Consider the following 22,013-nt stretch of genomic DNA (forward strand, 5'->3'; position numbering starts at 1 on the left):
TTTTGGATAGTAAATTAAACTATTCCCTATCCTACAGCGCCCTCCAGCGCAAGTCGTTGTAATGACCTGCGTTGTAAATCCTGCGTTGTAATGGTAGTGCGTCATAAAAGTTGCGTTGTGATGGATGTTTCCCATTCTGACGCATTCCCAGGTCCACCACTTCTGGTAAGTCAGGACAGCATCAAAATCCATGAATAACACTCACTCAACACCAATCGAAATGCCTCTCTAGCGTAGAGTAATACAGCGCAGCGATTTGCGCTGCATTGCATCACTCAAGATTTATGAAGCCACTCAGGACTACATAAGGCGGCCATGCGCTGCTTCATTTTGAAGTTGTGTTGCACTTACACCACATTGTGTGGTGCAAGAGCTATGCAAAAGGGCTTGTAGATATGCCCTCTAAGCCCATTTAACTTTTAGAATCTTTAAATGGGTTTAGGAAACCATAATAAATCATTATTTGGAAGGAGCGTGTTTAGGCCATCCATTTCAAATACTGATTTTTTTTATGGTATGTATTAATATTTTGCAACCGAAATACGGTTGCAAAACATTAATATTTCACAGACTACATATAGGTAGTGGTAAGCCATTGCAAATGGGAAGGGATCCCAAGCGACCGCTGCCCCTTTGTGAATGTTGACCAAAACTTTTTTTTAGTGATGTTCTCTTGAAGTTGTTTGCAGGTTCATTAGGATGATGCAGGTGGTAGTTTTTATGTTAACTCTACTTTGGATTGTTTATTTCTTCACTCCAATTATGAATGGATAAATCGTAGCAGATGCTACAATGCTATGCAACTTGCCTAATGAGTATAAGCATAATTTGCCAGCTTATGTAATATTGCAAACATTTCATGAAAAGATTTGAAATCAACAATTTTTTTAAACAGTTGGCAGTGCCCCTAAGGACCAAAGCCTAGTCTGAAAAAAGTTTGTATAATGTCTCTTTTTATTTATTTTCGTTTTAAACTTATTCCATTTTCCTTTAAAGAAAATATGCTGCTTTAGTAAATATTGCTTTATTTATAAACAATCACAAACATGGTAGTCTACTGGCCCCAGCAGGACACCATCACTGTGATGGCAGCAAATTATAGTGGATCACGGTTTGCGAACTAGCTCAGTAATATGCACCAGGTAGGTCGCATACTGTGACCTACTACGGTAGGGTATTTTGTGACCCAACCTATTACAATAAAGATCAGTTGACGAAATACCAATTGATTCTCTATAATTCAGAGTGCAATTTGCACCCACTTTTACTGAATCCATTCTTATTACATCTCACTCTCAGTGTGCCCAAGATGGGCCAAAAGTACCAGGCAAAAAGTTTCAGCTTAATAGTTCTCAGGTTTTGCACTGTTGGTGGTGGTGGTAATAGTGGGATAACACTTTGTGAACAAGAGAGTCTGTTGTCACTTAACAGTGACTTTATGGTGGCAAAGGTGAACAGTCAAACAAGATCCAGATAAGAGGATGATTTTGAAATTTCTATGGTGCATTAGAAATGGAATACGGTGTTTAAAGTGTGACTTATACCTGGGATGAGGATAGCACAGCTGATGCACTGTCTCGTTCACATACATCAGGATTCTGTGAGTTGGCTCCAGAGACAGTAGTACCAGCTCAGATTTCGTGGGAGTTACTGACGCCTGGCACTAGAGGAGCTGGTACCATAGGGTTCATGGGCACAAGACGGATGAGGGCATACTTGAAGGCTTTGGTGGAGTTTTGAATGAGAGAACCTTGATGGAAGAGTATAGTTTGGATGATGCAGTTGAAAAGAGACGTGTTAATGTTACAAGATCTGTACTGCTGTTGACTGAGAACAAGTTGGCTCCAAACTAAGGGGCTTATTAGGATAGCGGATTTTCCGCATCCTCTGGGCAGGCGGAAGCCCCCGCCGGCCCGGAGGATGCGGAAAATCCGCTGTGGACCCACCAAAGACCCACCGCCACATTAGGATGGCTGGTGGGTCCTGGTTTCCGTCCGCTGCTTTTCCGCCGCGGTTGGCTTACAACCGCGGCGGAAAAGCTCTAATATGGTGACGGTGTCTCTCAGACACCATCAGCCAGATTAGGATGGGATGGGAAACATGCTTTTCCGCTGCGGCTTTTCTGCCGTGGAAAAGCATGTGTAACTTCACTGCGGGGGCCCGTTGCGGGCCCCCTAGGTGAAGTGGGGGTGGGGGGTGCACATGGGGGGTACCTATGGTACCCCCCTGCATTTGTATGCGGAAAGCGGCAGGCACCGCGCGGTGCCTGCTTCTTTCTGCATACAAATGCAACACCTGCATTTTTTACATTGCTGCGGGTGCAGCTTGAAGCCGCACCCGCCGCAATGTCAGTAATAGAGGATGTGACCGCCAGGGTGGCGGTCACATCCTAATCGTACAGGAGGGAACGCCGCACCCCATGCGGACGTTCCCTCCTCCTCAGTGATCGCGGACGGACGAAAGTCCGTCCGCGATCATAATCGGCCCCTTAGTTGGGGGCCTATCATGTTATCTTACATGTTTTTGAGACTATGCGGAGCATGGTGTAAAAGCAGAGCGCAGCACGTTAAACTTTGGAATAGATTATGGGGTGACAAAAGCAAGAGCAAAGATAGGCTGGCATTGCATGGTTCTAGACGAAAATAATAGGGTTTGGTGGGAACAATGTTAGTCTATGGTTGGGCTACAGATATTTAAGAGCTGTTATAGTGATAGCTTTTGGGTGTTCAGAGTGAGAATGCATACCGAGGGTAGAACAGAACATAGCCTGGAACAAGGGGACCGTAAGGATGGTGAACCTTTTCAAGTACTAGTGAGGGATTATTAATAAGGTGGGATCATAAAGTGCTGGAATTTTGCACATATCATGACTAGTGTGGTCAATGATGCTCCTGTCTAAGAATGAGTGTAAGACATAATGAATTTGGGTCCCGGGAGCTCTTCTAAGCTTTTTCACCCAAAAGAAGACAGTGGAAACATTGAGTCAAAACTTGTGTTTAACATTTATTATTGCACTGACAAGATAGAGGAACAATGTGGATATGCAGTGTCTCATGTGGGAAATGGTCCCTTGCCTAAGTGGAGAAGATATGCAGAAATATTGGGGTGCAGCAATTATTGTCAGGCAAGTGGGGAATGCAATATGGGCAACTGATCAACTGATCCCACAGTCGTTGAGCTGATTTAGAACATAGGCCCTCTGGTTTTTTTATTATTCCACAATGCAAACATTAACCAACCCTGTGTACATTCAAGTGGTAAAGAGAGACGTGTTCGAAGTGCAGAGTAAATGGCTGCATCCATGTACGTATGGACAGCATTGTTGACAAGGAGGTGTGGAGGAGAGCTAGGAAGCCTGCAGATATAGAAAGGATTGGCAATTAATGGTGTGTGAAATTGCCTAATATTTGATCCCTGAAATTACACAAAATGTTGGGAAATTACAAAGAATTGTGTGTAAATTAAGCAAAATGCATTTTGAGGTATCTCAATTGAAAATTGAATGTATGGGCTCTCCTTGAGTTCAAACGTTGCTTGATATATCGCCAAAGTGGCTCAATCCAGTGCTTGGGAGTAAAAAGAAAGTGTGAAATTTGCCTCTGGAATAATTTTTGACATTTGGCATAATTTTCATTTTGAGAAATTGCACTAAATTGTACAATTTAAGCAAATTACTTTAGTATCAATGAGAATGTTTTACAGGTCTACTGCAGTGGGGTTAATAGGGACTTAAGGTGATATGAATGGGATTTTAAGTAGATGAAGACATTCAGGCAGGGGGTCTTACATTTGTTTGGGCAGTATGGCACTCATATGTCACTGTTCGGGTTGGGAGGTTGAAGGATCTTTCAGATCATAAATGAATGATTAGTAGGGGCAAAAAAACATACAATCAGCGGGGACAGGATTTTGGTTTCTGAAAAGCAGGGGGTGGGCATAAAGTGTGTAATTAGGTGTAGTTACCAAAATATTCTACAAGATTATGTGGATTCGCTCGAGAAGAGTACTTCTGTGTTTATCTCTATTCCTTAGCACAAAATGCCTCCTCCTGTCCAAAATAGACAGAACATGAATTGCAAGTGCAAGTACTTCTCCAGCTCCCTACATGTGCTCTTGGGATAGGATTTTTCCCCAACTTACTCAAGGCATTTAGTGCTATTTTCTTAAAGCAAAATGTACTCTTATACCCAAAAAGGACGTGCAGATGCTTATCTGCACTAAGTAAGCGAGGTCAATGCAGCAGAACACGATTAGCAAGCATGAGCAGGAGTAATCGCATAATTATTAGTAATTCCAGGTTAAAGAGTAATGCGGAGTATTACAATTACTCCAATTTCTCCGGTGTATTTGAAATTCCGCCGAGGCCTACTGAAAAGTCGCTATATTGTGTTTGTGTTATTTTATCACTTGATAGCCATGACCCTGGTCACCACTAGAGCCTAGAGTTTGTCTAAATAGAAGCACTCCTACTTTTTCTTTTTCTTTACAATAATGTAATAGATGGAGACAGGGTTTTGAATTACTGAATTTGTTATTGAGATGGACACGTGAATTTGTTTCTAGAGGTCTCTGAAGAATCTAGGGGTGAGCTTATTGCACTCAAGGTTCTATCCCAATTAAAGTTACTCACTGTACACCACACAGCATCAGGTTACAGTACCTCCTCCAATAGACCACACTTCCTGTCTTAAAACTGGTGAAAAATCCAATTGACCATTTGCAAATAGTTTTTGCTCTATTAATTTGTACCACAGTTATTTAGCACGTCAAACTATACTTGTGCAAGAGAAAAAATCAAGCATGTTTCATTGGTTAAAAAGAAATCCAAATAAATCCAATAGACACCGCAAGAAATCACAAAGGCGTGCCAAGATGAAAGCGGAAGCAATTGCGATTTTCTTCAAAATAGGTTGACGTATTTCGAGAAACTCATATACTATCAATAGGATACAGTAGAACCTTTTATAACTAGTAATTGATATTTAATTCAGGCTAACAACACTTTCTGCACAAGACAACTCTCCCCACACTAGATCACACACCCTTAACATCTATTAGACCTCACCACCTCCTCTGGGAAATTCCACTTGAGTAAGGCACATGCCTTCCCTTAAGCAATGACTCTTCCATGAGACCACACTTTCTCCATGAAATCCTTCATTGTAGAACATCTCATCCATTAATGCACACGCCATCCAGAAGACCATCCCACCTGCACTCAAAGAAACTTAGTCCAAATAACTGTGCCATAAGTCTATGACTCCTCCATTAAAACATGTGTCTACTGATAGACTATGCCTACTGAGAAGACCACGCCTCCTCAATGAGACCACACCTCCTTTGTTAGATAAGATGTCATATGCTAGAAAGAAGCGTTCTTTAAGACTGCATCTCCTTTACTAGCCAACTACACCATTAGCGCTTACCACATCCACTCAACCATGCCTCGCCTAATAGGGAATACTGCCTTCAAAGAAGCTTACTATCCCAGCTGAGCCATATCTTCCCGACCTCACTACTAGTCATGCCTGCTCTATTAGAAAATATGTTCACCACTACATCATGCCTCCTTTACCAGATTATACTTTCTTTACTAGACCCTGCATCCCCTACCAGACCCTGCTTGACTAGACATGCCTCCTCCATTAACGCATGTGTCCTCTGATCCTCTGATAGACTACTCCTCCCCTCAAGAGCAAGCTTCCCAATTGAGACCACATTCCTTTATTAGAGAACACACTATCCACCAGGAAACATCCCCTCTGTAAGACTGCATCAAATGTACTAGTCAACAACTACACTGCGAGCACATAGCACATCCACCAGACTAATAAACCATGACTTATCTAATAGACGGATGTATGACGTTACAACGCATACTTTTACCTCGCATACCTTTACAACGCGGTTTTTACCACGCATACCTTTACAACGCATAGCGCATAGAGGTGCTTGATAGTGGTAAGTATAATTTTCTATTCCAACTCCAGTCCCCGTGGACACTAGGGAAGGTGTTGGATAGAAAATTAAACTTATTCCCTATCCTAGAGCGCCCCCCAGCGCAATGCGTTGTAATGGTTTGCGTTGTAATGCCAGCGTTGTAATGGTATTACGTGGTAAAAAATGCGTGGTAAAGGTTGTATACCCTAATAGACATATCTCCTCCAATATACCATGCTTTCTCCAAAAGACCATTCTCCCTCCAGTACACAATGTCTCACCAAATAGACCATACCTTTTCCGATAGACCATGCTTTCTTCAATAGACCATTCCCTCCTCCAGTACACAATATCTGAATATATGATGTTACAAGGCATACATTTACAATGCATCCCTTTACAACACAGTTTTTACATTGTAACATCCTTTACAACGCACTCCATTACATCGCATGACACTTCATCGCATTTTTAGAAACTACCTTTACAACGCATTCCATTACATCGCATTATACCTTTACAACGCATACCATTGCAATGCATACTATTACATTGCATTTCAGGTAAGTATTGGATAGTATAGGGGTAAAAATTACTATTCTAACTCCAGGGGGTGCAACAGTAGGGTAAGTGTTGGATGGTGTAGGAGTAAAAATTACTATTCTAACTCCAAGGGGTGCAACAGTAGGGTAAGTTTTGGATAGTGTAGGGGTCCTATGCGTTGTAATGGTATGCATTGTAATGGTATGCGTTGTAATGCCTGCATTATAGTGACATGCAGTGTAGTGTCATGCGATGTAGTGTCATGCGTTTTGATGCCTGCGTTGTAGTGGCATGCGCTGTAAAGGATGTTGCAATGTAATGACTGCGTGGTAAGTGTAGTTCGATGTAATGGTTGTGTTGTAAAGGATGTTTCCCCAATGTCTCACCCAATAGACCATATCTCCTCCAATATATCATGATTTCTCCAATAGATCATACTACCTCCAGTACACAATGTCTCATCCAATAGACCATACCTACTCCGATAGGCCATGCTTTCTCCATTAGTCCATACCTCTCCCGATGGACCACACTTTCTCCAATAGACCATGCCTCCTCTAATAGATCATGACTCATCCAATAGACCATTCACTCTCCAATAGACCACACTTTCTCCAATTGACCATACCTCCTCCAGTACATCATGGCTCATCTGATAGACTATTCCTCCTCCAATAGACAATGCTTTCTTCAATAGACCATGCCTCCTCCAATAGACCATGCTATCTCCATTCAACCATACCACCTCCAATAGACCATGCTTTCTTCAATAAACCATACTTCCTACAGCAGACACTCTGTATTGAACTAGCCCATGCTTCCTCCATTGGACTAAATACCCACCACTAGTCTATGCCTCGCCACAAGAAAACAACACCATTATTAGACGGCAGCATGACCAGCACATACCACACCCACTTCAACACATCCATCACTACAACACACCTCCAGTGGCACACCTTCTGAGTTAGGCCACACCTCCCCACTGGGATAGATGCTAGAGTCTGTATCACTGTTGACCTGAGAAAACTATAAGCCAATCACAATGAGAATAATGCTCTTTACTAGCAGACCTTGCTCAACTACACAATGCATCTTTTGTAATTCACATCTCTGTTCTTCCTGGTCCTCCACATTTCTTCACAAGCCTGCATGTTGGAGGTTCTTTATGTTCAATTATTTGTTTAATAAGCAGCCGCTCTGGTTGGGATTTTCTGTGAACATTGTAAGCCAACCTCAGTACTCTGAAGGGTGCCATGTACCTGAACTGATTAATTCATATGTATTACTTTCATTGTCTTACCTGGCAGACTAGTCTTTCTGGGAATGAATACCCAACACCTGACCCCAAATCCATTCCCTTAAACAATAGAATGAAGATGTTGGATTTACTGTCGCAGTGATCACTATGTGTATCAGTTTGCAGTGCCAGCTACCTGATGGAGCGCCCTGCTCCCAGCCATCGGTCCCTCCGTGGTGTAATCTGTCACGGCTGGCGAGTTCTCTGTTCTCCTTGTTACCTTGTCTGTTCTTCATAATCTGGCAGGATAACGAGGCAGCTGGCGGCCACTGAAGCGTTTGCTAGCGAACCGCTCTGAATGCGCCTGGTGTGTCGCGGAACGGTCGCGCAGCTGGAAACCGGGGTGATATGGGACAAGGTATTGATGATATGGTATAAATATATGAAGAATTAACCTTTGCCACCTATGTATTTTTAACAGATGAAATTTTTAACAGATGAAATGTTTATGTTATTGAAATGTTTTGTTTATCACAATGAATTTTATTAAAGTTTGCTGAATATTTTATTCTTTTTGAACTCATTCATTTGTTTACAGTTACATTCGCATTTGTGCCCTTTAACAGCCAGATTCATCAAGGGAAATTGCACTCACAAAGGGCCAGATTCTGAGAATCTGGCCCTTTGCGAGCGCAATTTTTGCATTTGGGATTCATCATCCCAAATGCAAAAATCGCTAATATATAATTCACAATTTTGCAAGGAATTGCATTTAAGGAATCTCTATTTGAGATTCCTTAAATGGAATTCATGAAACATTAAAAAATTGCGAAATCGCAATTTTGGGCCGCTATTTACAGTGAAGTCAAACCTCGTGGTAAATAGCAGAAACTTAGAAAAATGCACTTAAGTGCATTTTTCTAAGTTGTATGTCACACACACACATGTCCTTGGGACATGTGTGTGCGTAACACCAGCGTCCACTATCATTTCAGGGGTGCAACAGGGTGTCCAACCCTGCACCCTTGAAATCGCAAACTCAAAATGCGAATCGCTAATAGCGATTCGCACATTGATATGTGTTCCCATTCATTCCTATGGGCCTTTAGGTCCATAGGAATGAATGGGGAGTTATTCCTTATTTGCAATTAGCAATTAGCTAATCGCAAATAAGGAAGCTGTAGGAATCGCAATAAATATTGCAATTTCTACTTGAATCCCGTTTTGCGAGTCTGTAATAGCGATTCCTTAATAATCGTTCTTACATACTCGCAAAACATGCCGAAGATGAATCTAGGTGAATGTTGCTTGGGAAAGATATTTTCTACTGTGACTATAAATAAGAACATCACTCACTCCTTCTTACTTCCTACTTGGCACCATGGGCAGCCAATTTGATGCCCTTTAGTGTGGCGACTGGTCTATTAGTACTACATCAAAATATGGAGGTTTAGCAACACCTTTTTGCTGCTAGATGATGGGTAGCAGTTATGGGGCACAATAAAATGACAGTCCACTTTTTTTGTGTTGCTTAACCCTATGTTAGCCACACTGCACAATACCGATGGGCCATCCTGCTTCTCCTAGTCCAATCGACCACAAACGTTGGAAACAAGTTGCCCCTTCAAAATGACCTTAATTTTGCTAAGCATTTTGAGAGGAGGACTTGTTGGCAAGACAGTCATTCACAGTTAACGCGCTATGAACAATTATGTTCAAGCAGCAATGCTATATTATGTTTTACGTTCTTTGTGTACTGCAAAAGCTTGTGGCCACTGTAAAGGCTTGTATATACAATGCATGTCTTTACCACACATCCATTACGACACCATGCCTTTACCACGCATTGCCTTTACAACGAAAGCCTTTACCACACAAAATTAGGGAAACCTCCCAAACACCCACATTGATTAATTACATTTACTATCTGATGTCCCTACCCACCCTTAAACCAAAAAAAACACCCTTATCACCCTATAACCGGACCCGCCCCTAACCCCTAAAAACACCTTTATCACCCAATACCCCTACCAACCCCTAAACTGTAAAAACGCTGTTACCACCCAATGCCCATACTCAACCCTAAAGCTGTAAAATACCCTTACCACCCAATACCTCTACCCACCCCAAGAGCCAAAAAATACCCTTACCACCCAACACCTCTACCCACGCCAAAAGCCAAAAAACCCTTACCACCCAATATCTACCCACCCCAAAAAAAACTAAAAACACCCTTACCACCAAATACCCATACCCACCCCTAAACACACACAATTATATATGAGCGTGTTTAGGGGTGGGTAGGGGTATTTGGTGGTAAGGGTTTTTTCAGTTTTTTTTGGGTGTGTGTGGGTGTTTATGTGTGTATATACATATGTGTGTGTGTATATACATACGTGTGTATGTGTGTGTGTATATACATACGTGTGTGTTTGTGTGTGTCTATATACATACGTGTGTGTGTGTGCGTGTGTGTGTGTGTGTGTATTGTGAAGGCAAAAGTGGTAAAGACATATGAGTGGTAAAGGCATCATATTGTAATGCCTGCGTTGTAAAGTCAGTTTCCCCTGCACCCCCTCTGCTGCACTCAAGTGGAGCAGAACAGAAGTCCTGCAGAAGAGAGGCAGAGGTGAATATTTTAAGGATCTGAAGTGGCTGAACAATGAAGGCTATCGGAGCTCGTCCCGGACCTATCACAAGGGCCTTGAAGGCGGGTTTCAGTGCATACCCAGTGGAGGTATCTGCACCGCCCTTGTAGTAATATATCAGAATAGTTGTGAATCTCTTCAGAGAGTTTAGATGATGAGTGATCTGTCAATGATCAGCAAGCCTGGGGCGGAGTTGGTCATATGGCAGGCTCATCTTTTTAAGGCCCGAGGTCCTGGGCCAGAGTCAGTCATATGACCTTTCATTAGCCCTATCGTTGCTGGATTATAAGGGGTGTCACAGGCCCTTGCAGAAGCAAGTGAAAGGGGAACTCCAACACCCTTGTTGGTTAGTTAAAAACAGGCATCGTTGGTGGTGCATGGGACACTGACACCACTGTACCCGGTGCCTCTGCACCTACAGCACTAATGATAGTTACACCTCCACGCGCCTTTCGTAGGCGCCATCTTGCTGAGAAACCTAAGAATGTGACTGAACAGAGTTTCATGGCTTGGAAAGGGACATGTGTCTCTATCAATTAGCAGATTAAAAAAAAGAGCATGCGACGTTATGCTCCCAAAGGCTAATGCGCGTGCACAGCCTTCACAAATGTTTCTTTCTGCTGACAGTAGACGCCATTCCTCCCACCCCCTGTGCGAGCCATCAAAATGAACAATACTTCATATCTGAATAAGGCAGGAGAGCAAGCTCTAAAATAGAGAGTATGGCTTAATGGATACATCGGCGGACTTTGAAGCTGGGGAACCAGGATCGCGTCTGCCGGGAGCCTCAAGCATCCCGTGATTCTGGGCAAATCACGTAATCTCCCAATGCCTAAAAAAATGAATTTGTCTGTCTGTAATGCAGCTGGTGCACATGTAAAGCGCCCTGATATCTTCGGGGCGAGTTTGCGCTATATGAAACTGCGAGAAAAAAAAAATCACCTGGATTGAGATGTTGATGAAAAGCCTGGCCTGGAGGCGGATTAAAAAGGCGGCGGTCTGCGACGCGGAGCCTGGCGGTGACGTTACATCCCGCGTTTCTAAGTGCTAACCCCCAGATTCATCATTGTCATGTTTTGCGAGTCCTTAAAAGCGATTATTAAGGAATCGCCATTAAAGACTCGCAAAACGGGATTCATGTAGAAATCGCAATATTTATATTTATTTGCGATTCGCTAATTGCGAATCGCAAATAAGGAATGGCTTTCCCATTCATTCCTATGGGCCTTTGCCATAGGAATGAATGGGGAGTCATTCCTTATTTACGATTAGCAATTAGCGAATCGCAAATAAGGAAGCAATTTCAAGGGTGCCAGGGTGTCCAAAGGACACCCTGTAGCACCCCTGAAATGCTAATGTACACTGGTGTTGCGCACACACATGCCCAAAGGACATGTGTGTGTGTAACATACAACTTAGAAAAATGCACTAAAGTGCATTTTTCTAAGTTTTCGCTATTTACCACATTGTCAGACTTCGCGGTAAATAGCGGCCCCAGATTGCGAATTTGCAAATTTAAAATGGGTCATGAGTTGCATTTAAAGAATCTCAAATTGAGACTTAAGGAATCTCAAATTGAGATTCCTTAAATGCAATTATTCGCCATTTAGCGATTTCTAAAAATGCGATTTTTAGGTTTCGCCACGCCGAAAGCTGCGTAGCAGACTTTGCAAGGCGAAAACTTTTGAGAATAATATGTGGCTTATTCCCGCCTCTGTCTTCCATTGGCTAGCTCCATAAATGGAGGCTAGCCATTGGAAGACAGAGGCGTCCGTCATTCACCGAGGCGATTGGTGGGCGTTCCCGGTGAATTTTTCTCATCCTGCCCCTTTTAGCACGTCATTGCGGTCATCCTGCCCCTTTTAGCACGTCATTGTGGCGGTGGGCGTGTGTTTTTTTTTTCCCCGTGATGTTTTGGCCATTTTGGACGTGTGAGCTTCGGAGCCTGGTGTTGTGTAACTGCCTTCTCGTTAAGTCAAGCTTCTACAAACTAATACGGTGCAGCATAATGTATTACCTACACCTCTTTGTTGGGACTTGCAGACGGAATTTGTGGCTCTTCGGTGCAGACCCCGGCGAGTGATCTCTGCAGAAGCCGCACGCTGGTTTTCCTTTCCTTTACACACTCTACTTCGCACAATGAATTTACCAGCCACATTCACGATCCACAGCAAGATAAGAGAAAACGAAGACTTAGCAGTCAGCACCATGAAGCGGCCGTGATGAGCTATACAACAGCCCCATAAATGAGCAAGACGCTTTACGCACGGGGTGGAAGCAGAGACGCTCCCATCCGACGCTGTGGTGTGGGGCAGATTGTTGGTTCGCCTTCCCCACACCCCCGACACGCCTTTGCGGGGAGCGCGATGGCCCTGCTCAGCTGGAACCCGCTGATGCACCGTGTCACCCTCGCACCATTTGTCACCCCGACACGCCTTTGCGGGGAGCGCGACGGCCCTGCTCAGCTGGAACCCACTGATGCACCGTGTCACCCTCGCACCATTTGTCAGCTATCGAGAGGGAGGGCTGTGCGGGACCACCGACCCAGCGCATCATCAGCCAGCAGAGACCAGGGCGAATTACCAAAGCCCCCAAGGGAGCTGCGGCCGACACCAGACTCAATTCACAGCCCACAAATGGGACAGCATGCCAGACCTGCCCCCCAACCCCCAGAGTGTTGGGGTATTGTGCACAGCTTCACCAGTGCAAGAGCACACACTGTCACTGTACTAGGGGAGCACCAGGGAGGGAGCCAGACACGCAAGCCAGCAAACACTGCCACAACCAACAGCAGAGCAAGCATTTAATCCACCTGAAGCATGCACACGCTGATTAATGATTTATCTGCTTCGGTTTATCAGGACTAGTGCCAAAACACTGCCACGCGGAGACAAGAAGCGTTACGTGCCAGTAAAGAAACGTGAAATAAATGAAATAGCGCGATCCATTTCCAGGCGGTTTAATTTTGAGAATATGACCGATGTCAAAAGTAACATGGAATGTTTGCAGCGTTCACTTTTACAACCCTGTGCGCAGTAAACTGCAGGGCTCTCAGCGTGACGCGGCTACGTCCACTTCATTACTGGAAACAACTGGGGTTCTTAGGCATTTTATAATTCCACAATAAGGGGTGGTCTGCTCCTATATACGTACATTGCCTCTTAAATGCGGTTAGGCATGTTTAATATCAGGGGGGTGGGGGGCACAAGCATCCATTCTTCCCCTTCATGTGCTTGTGTGTGTTGAATTCTTGAACTCTCAAGGAGGCAGCTTATTGACACTCCACGTGCAGCCACGCGCCCGCCGTGCCCTGACACATGCCGGCGCGCGGGCGCAGCTCTGCCTCTTTTTACAGGTGCGTGCCCACGGCTGTTGATTACAAATGGAAACTACTATGGGACTGGAAATTACCCTTTTCCGACGTCCCACACGATATACGTAAGATATCCGTACATAAAGTCTATTATTAACGGACGTTGCAGTGTTCGCTTTTAGAATGAATGACACGACCACAGCAGCATTTCAATATCGCCTTAAAACCCCCAGGAAACGTAGTAGAACGTACAGTTTGCTCTGAACAGTCCGTCCACTACTGCATCAATCCACCCATCCATACACCCATTCATCTGTCCATGTCATCCATCCTCCATCCAATCCATCCACCGACTCATCATACCAACCCACTCACATTCATCCACTACCCTCCACCCGTCCATTCATCACCAGCCACCCTCCAATGTATTAGTCATTTTTACTGTTTGCGAGAGATTAAGCTATTGGCATTGTAAATGGCAATGCCATTTATTTATCTGTTTTCAAAACCAACACATAAATAAAAAATTTGTCATTTACAATGCCAATAGCTCTAACTTTTACAAAGGCGAAACCGTTGCATTGTAAATGCTTGTTGTATTTGGGATGATGAATCCCAAATGCAAAAATAGCGCTCGCATAGGGCCAGATTCTCAGAATCTGGCCCTTTGCGAGCCGTTTTGGGCTTGATGAATCTGGCTGTTAGACGCGTCCATGCTGCTAGGCCTTTGGAGCGCACAGCAGCCAGCCCGCGCTTTTTCATCGGTAATATACTATCGATTGCGGAAGATGGAGGTTGCAGGGCAGGCTCAGTGAGCCGTCTGTGTTCGGCTATTGATGGGGAGGAGTCTGGCAGGCAGGGCGGACCATGTCCGCTACTGGGAGCCGGAGTGCACTGGTGCAGGACCCTGGACAGCGCCGCTCCATTCCGCTCTCTCTCTCAAGTGTGAGGAGCTTTAACAGAGGAACACCGGCAAACGCGCCAACCTTCATTTGCATGCACAGGCTCTAACAAAGTATAAAACTAAACATTAGATGTTATCGGGTTGTTAATCTAAAAAGAGGTACATTTCTGTAATATTTATCGGCTGCCGCTCTTCTAAATGGAAAGTAAAACAAGCATCGGCAAAGCCAATTGCTCTGAGGTAGCCTGGCAGTCCTTTGGTTTTGTCAGTGCTTGCTATCGCAGGAGCCGTTGGGCCTCTGATGATATAAAGAAAAACAATTGCTAAAAGCAAATAATTTTGTTGGTGCAGGAAAATGCACAGTGTCTTAGAAGTCACTGGCTCTGACGGGAACTAGTTTGTAGATGGGTGTGCAGCATGGAAAAGAGCAGAATGACGCTATCTAGAGTGATGTAGGCCAGGGGTTGCAGTCAGCTCACCCACTGCCTCATGCTCTATTTGCAAAGTGTGGAAGAAAAAGGTGAGGGCTGGTGAAAACCCTGACACATACGTATATTGTGTATAAAGTTTTAGTAAAATCTAAAGGTCTTGGCTAATACCAGAGCATAAAATGAGAGCACCACTTGCTCGGGTGGCATTTTTCCTTTCGATGAAGGAGTACAGTTTCTCACCTGCCACGTGACTGACTCCATCTAACCCCAGTGGTATTCAATTGACAATCACTTATCTCAAAATCACCCTACCTCTCTGTGATCACCCACACCCCCTAAAAACTAACCTCAAACCCCCACCCCTAAAAACTAACCCCAAACCCAGCACCACCTAAAAACTAATCCCAACCCCTCCACCCCTTGAAAATTTACCCTAACCCCTCCTACCGCTTGAAAACGAACCCCAAACCTCCTAAAAACTAACCCCACCCCATGAAAACGAATCCCAAATGCCTCACACCCTAAAGACTAACCACAAAACCCTCTTACCTGTTCCTGTGCGACGATACTATGAACTCCACCCTGTCCGAACACTAGACCGAATCAGCCTTAACTTCGCACCTGCGTAGTTAAGGCTGAGTCGCTGTTCGGGCAAGTCGTTGTTCGGCTTGTGTGACTCCGGAACTCGTTGTTCTGGAGTCGTGGAAAAGGTCGTTTCCCTATGCAAACATCAGATTAGCATTGATAGGCAGCAGTTTTATCCACCTGGTGCTGCAGCGTGAGCAGCGAGCGTTTACGCAAGAGGGCTCATTTAGACTTGGGCGGGTGTCTATGCCAGACCGACGGGTGCCCAGTGGAGGGCCTCCCACGTAATTAAGAGATGCCCAATAATTTGCCACTGATCTATTTTGCCAAAAGGGCTCCACCAGTGCAGCGGAAGCACTTTTGACAAATTCAGTTACCAAATGGCTGTCATGCTTAAATGTAAATGCCAGCATTTGTAAAGCGCACAGCTACCTCCAACTGAGGTGTCCCGGCTCTGGGGGCCGTCGGGAAGATTAAGCAAGCTATTGCCCAGAGTCACATTGTGCTGGGCAAACTTGCCGCCGGAGCCAGGGATCGGACCGTGAACCCTGTGGTCCGGAGTGAGGCACCATGGCTGCTGTGCATACCTCTTCCCTAAGGTAGTCACTGACATTCTTGGGATGTTCCAGAAACAAGCCCCAAAGTAGGCATTTAATTCTGTAGCACCAAAAAGCAATGTCCATGAAGTACAAGGAATTTATTCCCTAAACATGGGATTTGCCATTTTCCTTCCTTGTGTGCAGTAGCTATGCCTATCAAAACCATTCTAAATGGGAAAATAAGGCACACGTGGGCCATCATAAATACTGTGGGCCTTTCAGTGCTCTCCAGCCAGCGGCACTGGAGACAACAGCAGCAGACAAGGCATTCCCATGGTGGATGCTTCCAAACACAACGGAACGTGGCAAAGTCACAATATCCAACAATAATTTTTGTTCCATGTTTTCTGTTCTAGACTATGTAACCAGATCCAGTTTTCTGGATAAAGAAGCCTCACCCACACAATTTAAAAGACACACAAATGATGGACGCAATGTGGAATATCAATTATTCTTTTTGCATTTGTCACTCGGAGTTGGACAGGTATGCCCAGACGTGGGTCCCGTGCTCTCCATTCCACTGGAGTCAAGCTAGCCTGGCTGATGAGGGGTGATACCCTGAAACCAGTCTCAGGATGGTTGTTTCCAGTCCAGGGAGGACCTGGCCTGGCAGTTCGGGCTGGACTGTTCCAATGGGGAGCATGGTCAAGACTGATTTGCATATGGCTGGGCTTAAAGTGGAATGGTGTGGGGAGCAAAACACATTGGATGTATGCCCAGATCTCTGTACTGGGGCGAATGTTTGACATTGTTCAGCATTCTGTCCATTAATTGTTATTTTTGCATTTGTCACCCACACAATGTGGCATGCTTCTTCATCGACTTCCTACCCGACCCTGGTAAGAAGACACTACCCAGGCGCACCCCGCCTCCAATTGTGTGCGGGAGTTCTTAATGCTAACTATTGCCAACTGCTCCTCTTTATCTCTCACAGTGATTAAACTCCCATGGTGGAGCCAGCTCAAACACGGCATGAAAATTGTCAATTTATGGTGGTTCGCTCACTCCGCCAAACGCTATATGACCTGAAAAATAATCCCTTTTATGAAGATGGATAGGTAAAATGTTGGAACAGACTGTTTTCCATCTGCCTGTTCACTACTTGCTGGAGCTCTCCATATAGCCCCATAGAAGGATGCGGTACCCACTGACACCCGCACACTCTAACAGGGCTTTTTGAGGAGATCCACCATAGCCCACCACCAGCTGCGGCCCCTGCCGGTAACAGCCGTGGGGCCAAGTGGGAGGGATTTTCGACGGACGATGACGAGGGGAAATTAAATAAATAATTAATTTTCTCTTGTCGTCTGTCTAAATCCCCCCCCACCCTGCCCCACTGCTCCTACCTGCACGGACTGCAGCTGCCCACCACATACACCACTCATATTAAAGCACCCAGAGAGGATCTAAACATGAGTGATTTAGACCCTTGCAGCACCCCTCCATAATCCTGATAGGAGAACAGCCATTACAACGCAGGGATTACCCCGCACTACCATTACAACGCGGGGATTACAACGAAAGTCGTTACAACGACTTTCGCTGGAGGGTGCTGTTGGATAGGGAATAGTTTAATTTTCTATCCAACACCTTCCCTACTGTCAACGTGGGCTGGAGTTGGAATAGAAAATTAAACTATTCCACTATCCAGCACCCTCCAGCGAAAGTCGTTGTAACGACTTTCGTTGTAATCCCCGCGTTGTAATGGCATGCGGGGTAAATGCAAGCGCTGTAATGACATACAACCATCCTGATATGATGTACAGTGGTACTTCTGCGAGGGAAGGGCCTGTTTTGTATGGGGGCGATTACATACAAGTCAGGCCTCACCTGCACACACTTGAGAACAATGACAACCGAGTGATTCTGCAAGTGGTATTTACCACTGTTGGAAACTCAGATTTGTCACAGCTGGGCTGTCGGCAATGGGGCAATATCCCCCAAAGCAGAATTAGGGAACACCACCCCTAAGAGTGATGCTGCAAATTTGTAAGATTTTGTGAAATAAACTTTGCAGTGAGGAGTTATTTCTTTCATTTGCAAGCACCGAAAAGAATCCTTCACTCATCTAACTACTCACAAAGGGTACACTTTCTGCATTCTTCGTTTCTTTAATATTAGATTACTGTAATGCTATCTCTCGTGGCCTTCCAGACAAATTCCTAAAGAAATTATCATTAGCGCAAAATGCCATAGCTAGAGTCATTCTTAACCTTGACAAATGTTAGTCTGTCGCCCCTGGCTTGGTGAAACTCCATTGGCTGTCAGTTGCTCAAAGGACAGAATTTAAAGCCGCATGCCTAGACCATAAATCTGTAACTGGCAGAAAAACCAGCCCTTTCTTTGAGAGATTTTCTTTCTATAATCCACAGCGTCATCTGAGATCAGCAAAAGCCTGTAGTCTCAATGTTCCCAGATTTAATTCCCCATGCTTGGCGGCAGATCTGTTTATGTGGCAGCAGATATAGAATATGCTTCCTGTTGTGCTCAGAAGGGAGTCTAAATTGATGGAATTTGGGAAACAGATAATAGATGGTTTTTTTCCTTTAATACGAGGTGAATTTGGAGCAAATGTGGGAATTAGCTCGATGCCTGATCCCTAGTGCCTGGATACCTTCGCATGAATGTGAGCCTTAAAAATACCAAAAATAAACAAAAAATAGGATAATTACTTTCCCATTCCTGGTGCAAGTTCCAGTTACAGTTCACTAGTGACAAATGGGCGCTAAGCGTTTTCCCGCTGTGCGCTGCGTTTTTCTAAAAGCCGCGTTACATGACGAGCTCAGCTCGTCGTGAGCGTACGAGCGCCGTAACTCATGACGAGCTGAGCTCGTCATGAGCGTCCAAGGGGTTAAATTCATTATTAGCATTTCAAACAAATGCACATAGCCGAGCACTAAAACCCGATGGAGAGATAAATCCAGTGGCGGCTGGTGTGGTTTCAAAGTGGTATGGCGTAAAAGTTGGAGTTGTGTTTTACATAGCAAGCGAGCAGGCCCATCTGATATAGGAGGGGCTCGGGGTTCTCTCCCAAAAAAAAATAGAAAAAAAAAGAATGGAAAATGGTGCATCTTAAAGCAAAGTTTACTGAAATTGGTGCAAAAGAAAAAAGGTTCATGAAGCAATTGAGAATATGTACTCTTGACATATATAAACACATGTACTGTCCCATATGTTACTGCATTTAATACTATATTTTCAACCCTTATGGGCACATTAAGATGTCTAGCGTAAAGCCTCCGCCCTGCAGTCAGAATCTTCCCGACATCGTTGGAGTCCTTCCACCCGACTCGGTCGGTTTACAGTCTAAACGCCTGATTACGATATTCACGGTCAGAACGAACACTGGCCGATCAATGCGCCTCGGTTCTGTCGGACTCACGGATTATTCATGTCGGTTAGAAATGCACCATAACGGGGCGTGGCTTGGACGCCGGGAAGAATGGCGGCGTAGTTCTGACCTCCTCCAGGCGGCTGCATCTTTGTCGATCATAGAGGGCTGCTATCTGATCCCCAGCTCCTGAAAGACGAGGATTTCGCCTGTCGGAACCTTACTCTAACATGCCCTGGAATTTGGGTTGATTCCGAACGTGGAATACTGGAGAAATGGACCCCTCAGTCTCCGACCGCTGATGACTGAAGAGCGAGACGGAGACTGATGCCGGCTGCAACAACGCGGTTGTCCGGGGCACCAGGTCCGCTCACCGTAGACAGCGACGGGAGCCTAAAAGATTCCAGAAACGGATCCCCAACCAGCGATATGACCTGTCCCCGGAACTGTGAGTAATGAGACTGCTTCTTGCCACACTTAAACTGATTAATACGGGAGGGAGAAAACGGCGCGAAATACCGGCAGCTCAAATGGCGGACTGATCAAGCTCCCGACTTTAACCTGAACAACCCAGCGTCCCCACCACTATAATCTGCGCAGTTTATATGCAACAAAATTCGACTGCTGGGATAATCTGTAATATCAGCTTGTGGTCATAATCACTCGATGCCTCTAAGGGTCTGTGGGCAACAGCGCGGCAGCTGAGGACACGAAACGCGCTTCAACAAAATGGCGGCGGCTAAAGTATTGCGACTGGTCTTGGTGCTCAGCGACACAATCTCATGCCCTCATAGTGTCTATTGATGTTAATAAAACACAATGTACGTGTGCATTCTGCCGACTCTACACGGTCTCCTCTCCACGCTAAGGCACACTAAAAGGCCGAGTGCAAACGGAATTGCAGGATTTAACATTCTATGAAGGCAGCCTGAAATGGTGGCTCCCCAGCGCGTCTGCCGTCGCGCTGACATCGCAACTAGGTCATCCTGCTGCTAGCTTAATCTACTGCTCTGCTCAGTGTTTTGGGACTGTGTCTATGGGTTTGGTCATGAGGAGTGGTGCAAAACGCCTAAAAATTCCACATGCAGGCAAATAAGTGAAATAAAAGCTGCGTGCAGCATTGGATAGAGGGCAAGAATTTGCTGTTTCGAATTGGCAGCCCCACAGCGGCTCCACAGCGCATCTGATACCGAGCTTGAATCACCCTGAATTTTGGTGCCATGTGACCCACGGCGCGCACAGCCTTGAAGTATGTCGCCACAAAAGTCGTAAAAAACGAATTAGATGCTTGTCTACTGCTGTAATTACCCTCACGAACCGATATTTACAAGGAGTGATATTTACATTATACAAAATAGCGACGCATACCGAATGCTTATGAAAGGGAATGCAACTCATAAGTTGGTAATGCATACATAGCTCTCTACTGTACAATTCACCTTCAAAAAAGGGAGAAGTGTATAATCTGTTGCCCTGCACGGTCACAACATATATTGGTTTTCAGCGCTACATGTCTGGGAAACATCAAGGCATTTACACAACCCATCGCTTCACACGTCTAAAGTATGGGAGACAAGGAAAATGGTACAGCTTCTAAACGCCTGAAATCTAACCCACCGACACCGATCAAAGGGAACAAAAAAATGGAGGAAGCCATGGAAACAATTTTGAGCAGGCTAGAAGAAGTTAGAGACTTGGCCAAGTCCACCAAAGATGAGGTTGTTGCTATCCGCCAAGATATTAAGGACATCAATTCAAGATTAGCGGAGACTGAGACCAGGATAAGCAAACTGGAAGACTTTGAAAATAAAACATGTGGAGCTATCAAAAACCTCTCCTTATGCTCGGACCATCTCGTGAGGAAGGTTGCGGAATTGGAGGACAGAAACAGAAGGGGGAATCTAAGAATTTTTGGCATGCCGGAGAAATCGGAGGAAACCCATGACTCATGCATACCCTTCCTCGAGGAGTGGTTCACGCAGGCCACAAATCTAACCTTCACTCAGCCACTGGAGTTTGATAGAGCACATAGAGTGCCAGGACGAATTTCTAAGGACCAAAAGGGCCCAAGAGCGATTGTGTGCAAACCACTAAGGTACCAGCACACAGAACAGATACTTACCTTCGCTCGCAAACACAACCACGTGCTATGGAAAGGCCAGAAAATCTTCATCTCACAGGACTTCAGTAAGGAAACAATGGAGATCAGGAAAGCCTTCCTTGCATTGCGACCCCAACTAAAGACACTTGGTCACCTGTATGGCTTTATTGGTCCAACAAAGTTTAGAGTAACTATACAAGGTGTGTCTCATGTGTTCACAGACCCGCGAAAACTGCGACAGCTCCTGTTCGACCGTGGAGATGGCAATATGGAAGTCTCCCCTTCAGTTCAACAAGGAGCCTCTCCGTCTGGCCTAGGATAAACTCTGGTTTGGAGATTTTGTACTACCACTCTCATCCTCCAGAATCCTTGTAGAGT

The sequence above is a fragment of the Lissotriton helveticus genome, chromosome 7 (assembly GCF_964261635.1).
Source record: "Lissotriton helveticus chromosome 7, aLisHel1.1, whole genome shotgun sequence".
NCBI classification, from domain to species: domain Eukaryota; kingdom Metazoa; phylum Chordata; class Amphibia; order Caudata; family Salamandridae; genus Lissotriton; species Lissotriton helveticus.